Source organism: Macrotis lagotis, chromosome 3 (assembly GCF_037893015.1).
Source record: "Macrotis lagotis isolate mMagLag1 chromosome 3, bilby.v1.9.chrom.fasta, whole genome shotgun sequence".
NCBI lineage: Eukaryota > Metazoa > Chordata > Mammalia > Peramelemorphia > Peramelidae > Macrotis > Macrotis lagotis.
In genome coordinates, this window is record NC_133660.1 from 304,525,181 (window position 1) to 304,539,463 (window position 14,283).

The following is a 14,283-nucleotide window of genomic DNA, read 5'->3' on the forward strand; positions in this document are numbered from 1 at the left end:
GGCTGAATCTCCCTTGCAACGACTTGCAGGACACAGACCCCCCCACACACACTTTCTATTATTTCAACCTGTTTTTCAACCTTTGCCTTAATTATTTCTGCTGTTGATTCTGGGACCTTTCCCTCCCCCCCCGCCCCCCCCCCCGCTTTTTTTTGAAGTCCGTTTTGATTTCCCTCCTCTTCCCTTTCTTTTTGTTTCTAATCACTTTAGAGCTTTTTTAAATCTTCCACTCAATATTCTTGCTATTTTTTCTGCAACCTTAAAAAAGTCACCCCATAATATGTCATGGTTTTTCTTTCTTTGGTTTTGATTTATTAATTTATTTCTATAATTCTGGACCAATGATTGTTTTCCATTAGCATTTTTTGATAGATTTTACTTCAACAATTTTCTTTCTCTCCCTTCCCTCCTCTGCTCCTGACAGAAAGTCGTTTAATGTAGATTGTTTGATGTATCCCTATTTACACATTTATGAATACATAAATCCATAATAATCATGTTTGAAAAATGAATCCTAGAGAAGTGAAACACCAGATACCTTTTTAAAAAGAGAAAACTGTGGTCTGCAGTTCATCTCCAGATTTCATCTCTGAATATAGATGGTACTTTTCCCTCCAAGACCTATAGAACTGGCTTTCATTATTGTGCTCATGAATTCTACAAATCCAGCAGAGTTGATCATCCCCAAATATTGCTGTTGTTGTGGGCAGTGTTCTTCTGTTTCTGCTCAACTTGCTCTGCATAAATTCAGGAAATCCTGTCCAGATTATCCTGAGGTCTCAGTGCTCATGATTTCTTAGAGAACAAAAGCATTCCATCACATTCACATACCACTATTTTTTCAGCCATTCCCCAACTGATGGGCTTTCCCTCCATTGCCCCTGGAATTTAATAATCCCAAACATTAATACCTTCCTTTTCTCTTTTCTGTTTGTTTATCTTTCCCCAAAGAAATCAGAACGTTGTATGATAGCATAATTATTATATTTTTCATTCTTTTAGAGTAACCTAGATTCCTAAATTTACTTCACAAGCAAAAAATCAGTTTCCAAAAAACTTGCTAATTCCAATTTCCTTGAATGCAAGGCTGCTTCAGTGATGTTCTTTAGTTCCTTAAGAAGTACTCAAAAAGATTTTTTGTGGTACTAAAAATAAACACACATTTCCACTTCAACTGATATAAGCATACTCGAAGATAAAACCTATTGCAAAATCTATATTGCTTAATTGTAATCTTTCTGTACAAAGATTCTTGTCAGAATTTAACACTAATATCCCTTTAAAATCCACAGAGTGATTTCCAAAACTCTAGTTCAGATATGAGTTTACCTTAAAAATGGAATGGGGTTAAGAGTGTAAAGTCCTTAGGCCACGTGGTCAGAGCAGAGGGATGAATTGAACACAAACTCCTCTCAAGTTCCAAATTAAAAAGTGACTTCACAAAACCAAGCAGTTTAAAGTTCAAATTCCCATTTGCTTTGATGAGTAAGGGGGATTTTCTTTACAAAAAGCCTGCCTCCGAACTCATGATTGATTGTATTGCTCTCTAACACAAACCTCACTGAAGTCTGGCTTTCCCCCCAACAATTAAAATCACCTGCCTCACCTTCCCTCTCCACAGTTGGGTCACTCCTCCACAGACTTGGAGTTAACACCTTAATAAGATGGGGGATTGGATCAAGGCACTACCTGTCCACCCCACCCCACTTCTTCCCAACCAAATGAGTAAGCATGGGGCATTCCCTGTTAGCCATGGGAGTAAGGACTCTTCCCTCTCATAAGTTCTCAGTCTTCCTATTGTATCCCACACACACAGCACAAAACCATCTCCTCTCTCCTAAGTTTAAAAGTTCCTTCTGTTCTGAATTCTCTTAACTCTGTAGTTTTTTCTCAATTCATTCCAATATTCCCTTACAAGACAAAAGCATCTACCACTAACATTGCTGTCTCTTTAAGAGTCTCCACCCTCTCTATCTCCACACACCCGACTGGCTATCATGTGCTGAATGAGGGAGGGGCTGACCTCCACAAGAGAGATAAACTTGCAGACCCCCCCCCCACCCTGTGCAATACTTGAAACTGGCTTCCTGGAACCTGAAAAACTCCAAGTCCAGGACTGGTTAAACAACTTATGGAACATAAATATTATGGAATACTGTTATTCTATAAGAATCCATAAATGATCAGGTTCTGAAGAGACATAGAATGAGTTACATTATATCACACATGAATCTTATCTCTTTAAGTTGCTACTCCCCAGAAAAATATCCTGGCCAGCCAGGGATAAACAATAGTCACCCTGAACTGACTCAGTCATTTGGCACTCCTGTTTCTCTTCTCTGGATCAGAATCCTGTGCCATATTTCATCTCTGACCAGGTTATGAGAATCTAGGCTGTACCCAGGGAGACTGGCACCCAAGCCAATTCTCAAACTTCTGTGAACTATTCACAAATCAAGCAAAACCTGGGCATTGACTTCTGTCAGCTAGATTATCCACCCAACATTTCTAATACCCTGTTGTCTATATCAGAGATAGGACTCCTCTTAGAAAGGATACAGGCTTCTGTCAGATATAATCATGCCACCTAATAACCTCCTGCCTTTGCTCTCAATGGAGAACATCTTCACCCTTTCTCTCCACCTCCTTTCTCTAAGGAGAGGGGTATAAGTAGTGGTATCACACTTACAGAATCGAGGGGAAGCTACAAATATCACAAGATACTTGTCAAATTTAGTCAGATCTCCTGACTAAACAACATACACATAGGTAAGAGATGGTGGAGAAGTTGGACTTTGTTTTGGTCCAGTGTCTCTCCTCTCTTGTCTTCTCCCCTGGAGGCATCTGATGTACTTCTGTATCTTCTGAATCTGTTGCAAAAAGTCCTCTCCAACTCAGGTGACTTGTTGAGACTTTGTCTTTTTGTAAAAAAAACTGCTTAACATTTTACCCTGATAAAAACACATGTTTTCATCACAAGACAATGAGATTTTGGATCTCGTTACAGTTTACATTTTGCCTTACTCACTGTCCTGTTGATACTTCACTTTAGCACAATAAACTTCAAATAGTGTTTTACTAATTGAGCAAATTCCACTGATAATTACCACATTAACTTGATTGTAATAGACTTAACCCTTTGCTCTAATTACAATAATGATTCAAACATCCTTACCCAAAATGAATTTTTCCCTAAAATATTCCCATATTTTCCTTTTCTTGATGTACTTATCTGATTCATATTCCTTTCCCTAAATCAGACCTTGAATCTGTAATTATCCTAAGAATTTCCATTTCTTAGTCTTACCTAAATATACCCTCTAATATAAAAATTAAGAAATTTAATTCTTATCTTAACATGTGCAGCTGAAAGCAGGTGTCAGAGCAGGCACCTAAACTATCTGACCATTAAATCCAATTGACCTAAAATATCTTTTTTTCTGGTTTGCTTAGTAACATAAAGTTCCAGGACATTAAAGGAAAATTCATTTATAGATATAAATATTGAATATCAGTGTCCAGGCTGAGGTGTAGTCAAATATCTTAGAGCAGATTTATTCTTTCAGGTGAGAAATTATCCATATGTCACTTTGGGGAAATCAAGTCAAAAGAATCCAGCATCAGGCCATACTGAAAAATGACCCCTTCAATGTTACATCCCTATTCACCTGACATTTTCATCACATTAGCTTCCTTGGCTTAAAGAACAGCACATTGACCCAGTAACATTTCCTTTTTTGCTGACCATCCTGGTATCTGATATAAAGATAAAATTGATTAAAAGCCCCATGTTATAAAATAGTTTTTACTTAATTGAAACTTCCAATGAGTCCAATTTACTAAATGTATTTCACATATAGTCTTAATGGGGTCCCAATTAATGAACCCCTACCTAAAGCTTTAATTTCCCCTTGGCTAGAGAACCCTCCTTTTAGTTTGTTGTATTTTATAACAAATACCTCCTTTGGCCAGGAGATTGCACAGAAAAATCTCAAATTATCGTTCTTTTGTTTATCCTTCTCATATTGCAGAGGTGCTTTTACTTCAAAGCAAACAACCATATTTTTGGAATACATACATATATACATATATATATATATATACATATATATATATATATATATAATTTACATATCTGGATTATTCCCAGTTCACATATAGAGCTAGAAATTTCTATACATAAACTTGCTTAGTTACTTGCCATCCTTGTTAACATGCAAATTATTATTTTTGTTGTTGCAAGATAATTGGGGTTAAGTGACTTGCCCATGGTCACACAGCTAGACAATCATTAAGTGCTTGAGGCCCAATTTCAACTGAGGTGCTCCTGACTCCAGGGATGGTGCTCTTTCCACTGTACCATCTAGCTGCCCCCAACATACAAATTACTTTCAGAGTTCTTTAAAACCATTAAAACACCTTTTTTTCTTTAAATTCCCAACATGCATCATTAATTCCAATATAACAAAACAGAAATAAAAGTAACACATGAATTACTAGATTGTAAAAGCAGTCCTTCCATTATTCATAAACCCACAGATCTATCCCAAAAGTGGTCATAATTTTTTGATATTTCCCTTATTGCTCTTCAAAACAATCACATATTAATCCCAGGCTTTAAGAAAACAGTATTCAAATAACATATTCACAAGAGATAACCCAATGTTGTAAATATAATCTTTTTTTTCAGGTACAAAAGAATATCACATAACTGATAAATACATCTTACAAATCAATGTTACCTTATAGTGAGACCACACAATTTTTATTAGTTCAGTTATCCATAAGAGCCCCCTACATCATCTGTCTGCAGTTATCAAGAGAGAAATCCACATTCTTGGCTTCTTTAAAATTTAATATACATTTCTAATTTACATTAAACATAAGATTCCCCTTAGAACAAGAGTAAAATGAACGTTTCACTATCTTTACACTTTTGTCTTTCAGACCGCTTTACCCAGAATCTCTCAGAATCCAATCTCATACATATGATATATTTAAAGCCCCAATGCAATTATAACTAAACTTTCCCACAATTTAGTTTGATAAAAGCTTTAGAGTACATTGTACAGAGAATCCAGCACTCACATTCCAAAAGCTCCTTCCAAAATAAAAATACAATTGTTAGCTTTAGGCTTAACATTAAAATGAATTAGAGTTTTCTCCCAAAATAAATCAGTAAATATCCTGATAATATAGGTATTTCTTTTCTTAGCTAACCCAATACCTCTTTCCTTTAACTCCTTGCAATAGAGTTACAAAAGTGTTAAAATAGTTTAAAATCCCACACTAATTTAACACTCTAGGCTTTTTTAATTCCTCCCATTCTGCACAAATTTTGTCAGAATGTAACAACATTAATTCTGCTCTTTTAAAACTTCAGATTGTTTTCCCAAACTCCAGTTCAGAAACCTTAAAACCTTAGTTGAGTCATCATTTTTAGACCATGTGGCCAGAGACATTCATTAAACATCATTTGTTTCCAATAAATGTGACTCCTGACTCTTGGATTTTATATTTTTCTTCCTTTCCCAGTCACATATCCCATCTGTGACAGGGTCTCTTTCCCTTTAAGGCTTCAGCACTTTAAATCTCCTGCCCTACCACTTTCTCTCCACAGGTGGGTGGAACACTCCTCAACTGAACTCAGTTTAGAGTCCAAGTCTTAACAAGAGGGCAGATGGGATCAAGACTGCCAAGTGGCCAAGACTGCCACATAGCCAACTTGCCACCTCCTTTGCCCAACCCAGGGAGAAAACATGGGATCTTTCCCAGACAGTCATAAGGATAAGAAATCTTCCCTCCTATAACTTCTCAATCTTTCCCTTAAAAGTTCTTTCTCTCTTTTAAACTGTCTCCAAGCCACAGTTGTTTCCCTTTAAAATTCCCCCTCCCCTTTCTCTATTTAATCATACACACCAGCACAGCTACCACTGGCTTAGTGAGGGAGGGTCTGACTTCCACAAGGGGGACACTACAGACGTACTTCCTCTTCACCCACCTTCTGAAACTATAGGGCTCAACTCCCAGTTCCCCCACAGTTTAAAACTTGGACAGAGTCCTCAGACCCAGAAATACCCAACACAGACACTTACACAAGACAGGACTAAGAACAAACACACACACCCCTGAGCAGGAACATTCAAACTCACTCATACAGGACTGGATCCAATCAGCTTCCTTCCTTCCAGTTTCCTTGGCTTCTGGCTACCTACCAGCTGGCTCACCACCACCCCCCCCAAGTCTGTAGGCAATCTTCCCCCTTTAAGATTTGGAGGAAATTCCTGAAGAGGGAACCCAAATCCCCCTCCCTTCCTCAGGGCACCCTTTTTCCTCTGGCCTCTCCTTCAGGATAGATTTCCACCTGGAGGGAGGACTTTTCAACCAGTCCAGGATGGTTCTGGACAGCAAAGCCACCCTCAAGATCTGCTCCTTATCAAGGTTCCACTGCCAGACATTTTAATCACTCTTGGCTCCAAACCCCAGGCCAATCTTCCCAGGAATCTCTGAATTATTTACCCATCAAAGAAAACAAAGAAAGTATGCTTGAAATCAAACCAATTGTGCTCATTATTTGGTTATTCTCTTCCTGGACAATACCAGGAATACTTAGTCCAGAGTGATTAAGATGTCTTTTTTTAAGATATCTCAATAAATGGCGCACTTCTCCCTAGGGCCCCAAAACCGTAAATGCTAGATATTATATGCACTTTCAAAGCTTTGCTCCTGCCCCTTTCTTCCGATCATAGGCTAGGGTCACAAATATTTTTTTAATTCAATTTTTTTTCTCTTCATCCATTTGTGCATGCATATTTCCAAGTTGCAAAGTTTCCCTCCATCCTTCCTTCCCAACCCCTCCCCTCAGTAGGGAACATTCAAGTTAGCATTTTAAATGCATATTTTGATAAAATATTTATAAATTAGTAATGTTTTGTATGAGGAATTAGGATTAAAGGAAAAAGATGCATAAAAGATCATTTTTATAAAGTGTTCATCAGATTTGGTAGGGGTTTTTTTCTTTATGTTTTGTTTTGTTTTGTTTTTCTTTGGTTGGGGATAATATAGACCATTATCAGTCTAATACAGTTGCCCTAGCTCTCTGGACTGCTGAGAGGAGCTGCTTCCATCAAGGTTGTTCATCTCATAATGTTGATGTGTACATTGTTCTCTTGGCTCTGCTTCCAGCCCAGCACCTGACCACTGTTTATAGGGAAATTCTAACTCTTCTACTCCAACCCCCCACTCCTCGAAGCAGAAGACCTCAATACCACCACTGGAAGAGTGATTGCTAGGTCCAGAATCATCAAAAATGTCACTGCCTTGCAGATGCCCTTCTTTTCCTACACTAACCTTCCCCTTTACTCAAACACTTCTCCCCCTCAATTGCACCTCAGCCACCCCTACACTCTTTTCTGACTGTGTTGTGGCTGAATCTCTCTTCCAAAGGCCCATGTGTCCACTGCATATCTTTCCCTCTCACTAAATCAGCCTCCTCTTTCTAACCCTTACCCAGATTATTTCTGCTGTTGATTCTTGACCCTTGACTCCCTTTTTCTTGAGATAGGTCTTGATTTCTCTCTTTTCTCCTTTTGAGATTTTTATCTTATTCCTTTCCTCCCCTCAATATTTTCTTCCTTTTACTTCTGTAACATTTTAAAATGCCATGCAAATACTTTGTCATATTTTTTCTTTCTTTTTTAAAATTTATTTATTTCCCAAATTCTGGGCAATGATCATTTTCAACAATCATTTTTTGTGAAGATTTTTTCTTTCTCTCTCTTTCTCTCTCTCTCTCTCTCTCTCTCTCTCTCTCTCTCTCTCTCTCTCTCTCTCTCTCTCTCCTGCCCTTCTCCTGCCACAAAGTGTGCAATACAGATTATTACATCTATAACTATGTTAAACATAAATCCATAATAATCATTTTGTAAAAAACCAATCAAAGAGAAACAAGAAAAAACAGAAAAAAACTAAATAATATAGACATGATTTTTTTTTTAATTTGAGAGATTAAACTTTTGAGTGCACTTCACCTCCAAATTTCTTCACTGAATTTAGATGGTATTTTCTATTACAAGACTTTTGGAATTGACTTTGATTATTGTATTAATGACATGAACAAGACCATCACAGTAAATTATCACCAAATGTTGCTGTTACTGTGGACAGTGTTCTTCTGGTTCTACTTACCTCACTCAACATCAGTTCATGAAATTCTTTCCAGATTATTCTGTAGTTCTGTTGTTCATGATTTCTTTTAGAACAAGAGTTCCATCATATTCATATACCACAATTTGTCCAGCTATTCCACAATTGATGAGCATTTGCTCAATTGCCAATTCTTTAAGAAAAGAGTTGCCATAAATATTCTGATGCAACCCTTTCCTGTGATCTCTTTGGGACATAAAACTAGGAGTGATATTGTCTTGAGAATGCATGAATATTCCAGTTTGCCCAAATCCCCTTTAAAATTACTTATTTTCCTTTTTAGTCATATTGACCTATCTGATAGATGTGAGGTGATACATCAGAGTTGTTTTAATTTGCATTTTTCTAATCAATATTGATTTAGAGTCATTTTCATAAGACTATACAGAGCTTAAATTTCTTTATATTAGAATTACCTTTTCATATCCTTTGACCATTTAGCAATTGAAGAATGACCTGCACTCTTATAAATCTGATTCAGATCTCTATAGATCTTAGAAATTTCAGAGGTGTTTGCCAGAAACATTTTTTTAACTTATTTAAGACAATGGGATTAAGAGACTAAAGTGCCTAAGGTCACACTGCTAGGCAATTATTAAGTATCTGAGGCCATTTTTGAACTCAGGTCCTTATGACTCCAGGACCAGGACTCTAGCTACTGCACCACCTAGCTACCCCAAAAGCACTTTTAAAAATTGTTTCCCAACTTTTTGCCTTCCTTTGAATCTTGGTGGCTTGTGTTTTTTTGGTATAAAACCTTTTACATTTAATGTAGTCAAAATTTTCCATTTTGCATTTCATAACGTTCTCTATCCCTTCTTTGGTCATAAAGTGCTTCCCTTTCCAAACATCTGACAGGTAAACTATTCCTTGTTATCTTAATTGCTTTATTGTATCACCTTTTATGTCTAAATCCTATACTCATTTTTACTTTAACTTTGATTAAGGTTTGAGATGGCGTTTTTGCCAAGTTTCTGTCATACTATGTTCCAATTTCCCAGCTGTTTTTATCAGAGTAAGCTCTTATCCCAGATGCTGGGAATCTTTCAGTTTTTTCCAAGCAATAGATTACTATGATCATTTGCTAATGTTCCTTTTGCACCTATTCAATTCCACTGGTCTACAACTCTAAATCTTAACCAGTATCAAATAGTTTTGATGACTGATGCTTTATAATAGAATTTTAGGCCTGGTAAACTATCTTTGGGGTCCTCTTTCATTAGGAGAGAAGATCTTCCTTTACATAGAAGAGTTAGTAAAAGCTATTTTAATTATTCTGGTCTAAGTATTTAGAATTATAAGCTATTGATAACACTTTTGTATCTATTCTAACCTTACTTGACTTCTCGACCAGAACTAGGTAGTTTTGATGACTACTGTTTTATAGTATAGTTTTAGATCTTGTTGAATTAGCCCATCTTCTTTACTTTTTTAAGATAATTTTCTTTGATATTCTTTTTTTTTCTTCAACAAATGGGATTAAATTACTAGCCCAAGATCACCCAGCTAGGTAATTATCTAATGTGGGATTTGAGCTCAGATCCTTCTGACTCCAAGCCTGGTGCTCTATCCACTGCAACACCTAGCCGCCCCTCCCTTGATATTCTTGAACTATCATTGCTCCAGATTAATTTTGTTACATTTTTCCTAGCTTGGTAAAATAGTTATTTTGTGATTTCATCAGTGTATTATTAAATAAGTAATTTAATTTGGATAGAATTGCCATTTTTATTATATGAACTCAACCTAACCATGAGCAAATGACATTTTCCCAATTGGATAGATCTACCTTATTTGTGTAAAAAGGTTTTTGATACAGTTCCTGGGTCTGTCTTGGGAGGTATATTCCCAAAAATTTTATGTTGTCTGTAGTTAATTTTAATTGAATTTGTCTTACCATCTCTTGCCTTTAGTCTTTGTTATTCAAACGTAGAAATTCTGATGATTTATTGGATTTATTTTATATCCTGCTACTTTGCTGAGTTTGTTAATTATTTCAAGTAGGTTTTTTTAGATTATTTTCTAGGGTTCTCTAAGTATACCATCATACTGTCTACCAAGACTTAAAGTTTTGTTTCTTCATTGCCAATTCTATTTCCTTCAATTTCTATTTCTTCTCTTATTGCAAAATATTACTATAACTATATTGAATAGTAATTGTGAAAAGGGGCATACTTGTTTCACCCTTGATCTTTTTTTTAAGGAAGATTTTATTTATTTTGAGTTTTACAACTTTTTCCCCATTTTTGCTTCCCCCACCCCCCACAGAAGGCAATCTGTTAGTCTTTACATTGTTTCCATGAAATACATTCATCTTAGTTCAGTGTAGTGAGAGAGAAATCATATCCTTAAGGAAGAAAAATAAAGTATAAGAGATAGCAAAATTACATAATGAGATAATTTGTTTTTCTAATTTGAAGGTAATAGTCTTTTGTCTTTGTTCAAACTCCTCAATTCTTTCACTGGGTACAGATGGTGTTCTCTATTGCAGATAGCCCAAAATTGTCCATGGTTGTTGCACCAACAGAATGAGCAAGTTCATAAATCTTGATGTTGCTCTTAGGGTGTATAATGTTTTTCTGGTTCTGCTCAGTTCTCAGAACTCAGCATCAGTTCATGCAAATTCTTCCAGGCTTCCCTGAATTCCCATCCTTTCTGTTTTCTAATAGAACAATAGTGTTCCATGACATACACTTACCACCATTTGTTAAGCCATTCCCAAATGAAGGACATTCACTTAATTTCCAATTCTTTGCCACCACAAACAGGGCTGCTATGAATATTTTTGTACAAGTGATGTTTTTACCCTTTTTCATAATCTCTTCAGGGTATAGAACCAGTAGTGGCATTGCTGGATCAAAGGGTATGTACATTTTTGTTGCCCTTTGGTTGTAATTCCAAATTGCTCTCCAGAAAGATTGGATAAATTCACAGCTCCATCAACAATGTATTAGTGTCCCAGATTTCCCACATCCCTTCCAACAATGATCATTATCCTTTCTGGTCATATTGGCCAGCCTGAGAGGTGTGAGGCAGTATTTTAGAGATGCTTTAAATTGCATTTCTCTGACTGACAAGTAATGAGTTAGAGCAATTTTTCACATGACTATGACTATGGATCACTTTGATTTCCTTAGCTGTAAATTGCCTTTGTATATCCTTTGGCCTTTTGTCAATTGGAGAATGGCTTGGGTTTTTTTTTTTTGAAAATTTGATTCAGTTCTCTGTATACTTTAGAAATGAGTCTTTTGTCAGAAATACTAGTTGTAAAAATTGCTTCCCAATTTACTACATTTCTTTTGATCTTGTTACAGTGGTTTTGTCTGTGCAATAGCTTTTTAATTTAATGTAATCAAATTTATTTAGTTTGTTTTTAATGATGTTCTCCATCTCTTTCTTGGTCATAAACTGCTTCCCTTTCCATAGATCTGACAGGTAAACTACTCCTTGATCTTCTAGTTTGCTTATAATATTGCTTTTTTATGTCTAAATCCTTCTCATTATTCTATAATTTCTTGCTTGATCCACTCATTCTTTAAAATGAGGTTATTTAGTTCCCAATTAGTTCTGGGTCTATATCTCCCTCACTCAATTTTGCATATGATTTTTATTCCATCATGATCTGAGAAAGCTGTATTCACTATTTCTGCCTTTCTGCATTTGATCATTAGGTTTGTATGCCCTAGTACGTGGTCAATTTTTGTGTAAGTGCCATTTACTGTAGAAAAATATATATTCCTTTCTATCCCCATTCAATTTCCTCCATAGGTCTATCATATCTAGGTTTTCTAACAATCTATTTACTTCCTTAACTTCCTTTTTTATTTATTTTATTATTTATGATTTTATGATTAGATTTATCTCAATCTGACAGCAGGAGATTGAGTTCTCTCACTAGTAGAGTTTTGCTGTCTATGTCTTTCTGTGGCTCTTTCAACTTCTCTAAGAATCTGGATTGCTATTGGGTGCATACATATTTAGTATTGAAATTACTTTATTATCTATGGTACCTTTTAAGAGGATATAGTTTCCTTCCTTTTCTCTTTTAATGCTATCTATTGTCTGGGATAAGGATTGCTACCCCTGCTTTTTTTACTTCAGTGGAAGCAAAATATATTTTGCTCCAGCCTTTTACCTTTACTCTCTATCTCTTTGCTTCAAATGAGTTTCTTGCAAGCAGCACATTGTAGGATTCTGTTTTTTAATCCACTCTGCTATTCATTTATGTTTGAAGGGAGAGTTCATCCCATTCACATTTAAAGTTATAATTACTAACTCTTTATTGCCCTCCATGCTATCTTCCTTCTGTTTCTATTTTTCCCCTTTTTCCCTTTATCCATATTCCCCAATGTTTTGTTTCTAAATACTGTCACCTTCAGTATGTTTGCCCTCCTATAACAACCCCTCCCCTTTCTTTCCCCCTTCCCTTTTTCTCTTCTTCCCTTCTTCTCTTCTTCCCTTCCTTCATTAGTTCCCCTTTTTCTCCCCTTCCCCATCACCCCTCCCCTTTTCCCTTTTTAATGCTTGAAAGGTAAGATAAGTTTCTTAATTTACCTGAGTGTTTGAGATAAAGATTCAGGTGGTTCTTACCTCCTCCCTTCTTCCCTTCCACTACAATAGGTATTTTGTACCTCTTGATGTAATGAGATTTACCCCATTCAGTCTCCTCCATCCTCCCATCTCCTTACTGCTCCCCTTTTTAAGGAGGTAGTATTTTTAAATCATTCTGTCTGAGTCACAGAAAAGTTAGGAGTGTCCATCACTTCTGGCTAAGTATATTCTCTCTAATAGAGTTTCAAATCTCAAGAGTTATAAGACTTTCTCCCAAGTGGGTACATAGCCAGTTTCATCTTATTGGATAGCATTTTTTTCTTTACCATTTTTTTTACCTTTTCATGTGTCTCTTGGGCTTCCTGTTTGATGTCCAAATTTTTTATTTAGCTCGTCTTTTTGTCAGGAAATATTGGAAGTCTCCCATTTCATTAAATGTCCATCTTTTCCCCTGGAAGTGAAGGCTCAGCTTTGCTGGATAGTGGATGCTTAGTGGCATTAGAAACTCCCTTGCTCTTTGGAATTTCTTATTCCAGGCCCTTTGATCCCTTAATATTGATGTGACCAGGTCCTGTGTAATACTCACTGTGGCTCCTTGATATTTAATTTTTTTCTTTATTGTAGCTTGCAGGATTCTTTCTTTTATCTGATAGTTCTGGAATTTGGCCACAACATTCCTTGGTGTTTTCATTTAAAGAATCTCTTTCTGGAGGGAATGGATGCATTCTTTCAATAACTATTTTGTCCTCTGGTTCCATGCTATTAGGGCAATTTTCCATCACTAAATCCTGTAATATTAAATCCAGTATTTTTTTTCTCTTCAGTGTTTTCATAAAGGCCTATGTGAGGAGCAAAATGTTGATTTTTCAGGGATATAGTGCTAAATTAGTTCAAGCCATAGGCCTCAGTTTCTATTTCTCAGAAATCAGGAGGGGACAAAGAATGCAGATCTCAGATTATGTCACCTTAACCATATAAGGTGTAAATGAGGATAGACTCTCTTGAGCAATCCAGGCAAACTCCCCTTCTCTTCAGACCATCAAGCTAGACCAATTATTACAAAGGCCAACAGAAGAGAGGAGGGGATGTGGGTTGTTGTTTTTGTGGTTTTTGCCTTTATAACCTTGCTTTAGCTTCTGTAATCTGGTTTTCCCTGCTCCAGCAGCAAGGGACTGCCCCACTTCTTCTGAGACCCCGAAAATAAACTTTGACTCTTTGCTGCTACTTTGAGAGAACTCCAAGCAGTCATTTTTGGGTTAGGGTCTCAAGACCCCACACAACTATAATTCTCAGGTTGTCCCTTCTTGATCTGTTCTCAAAGTCAGTGGTTTTGCTGATGGCGTATTTTACATTTTCTTCTATTTTTTCAGTCTTTTTGTTTTGTTTAATAGATTCTTGTCTCATGATGTCATTAGTTTCCACCGAGTCTATTCTTTTTTTAGAGAAGAACAATTTTCTTCATTTACCTTTTACAACTCCTTTTCCAGTTGGTCAGTTCTAATTTCTGAAGAAGTTTTCCATTTGTCC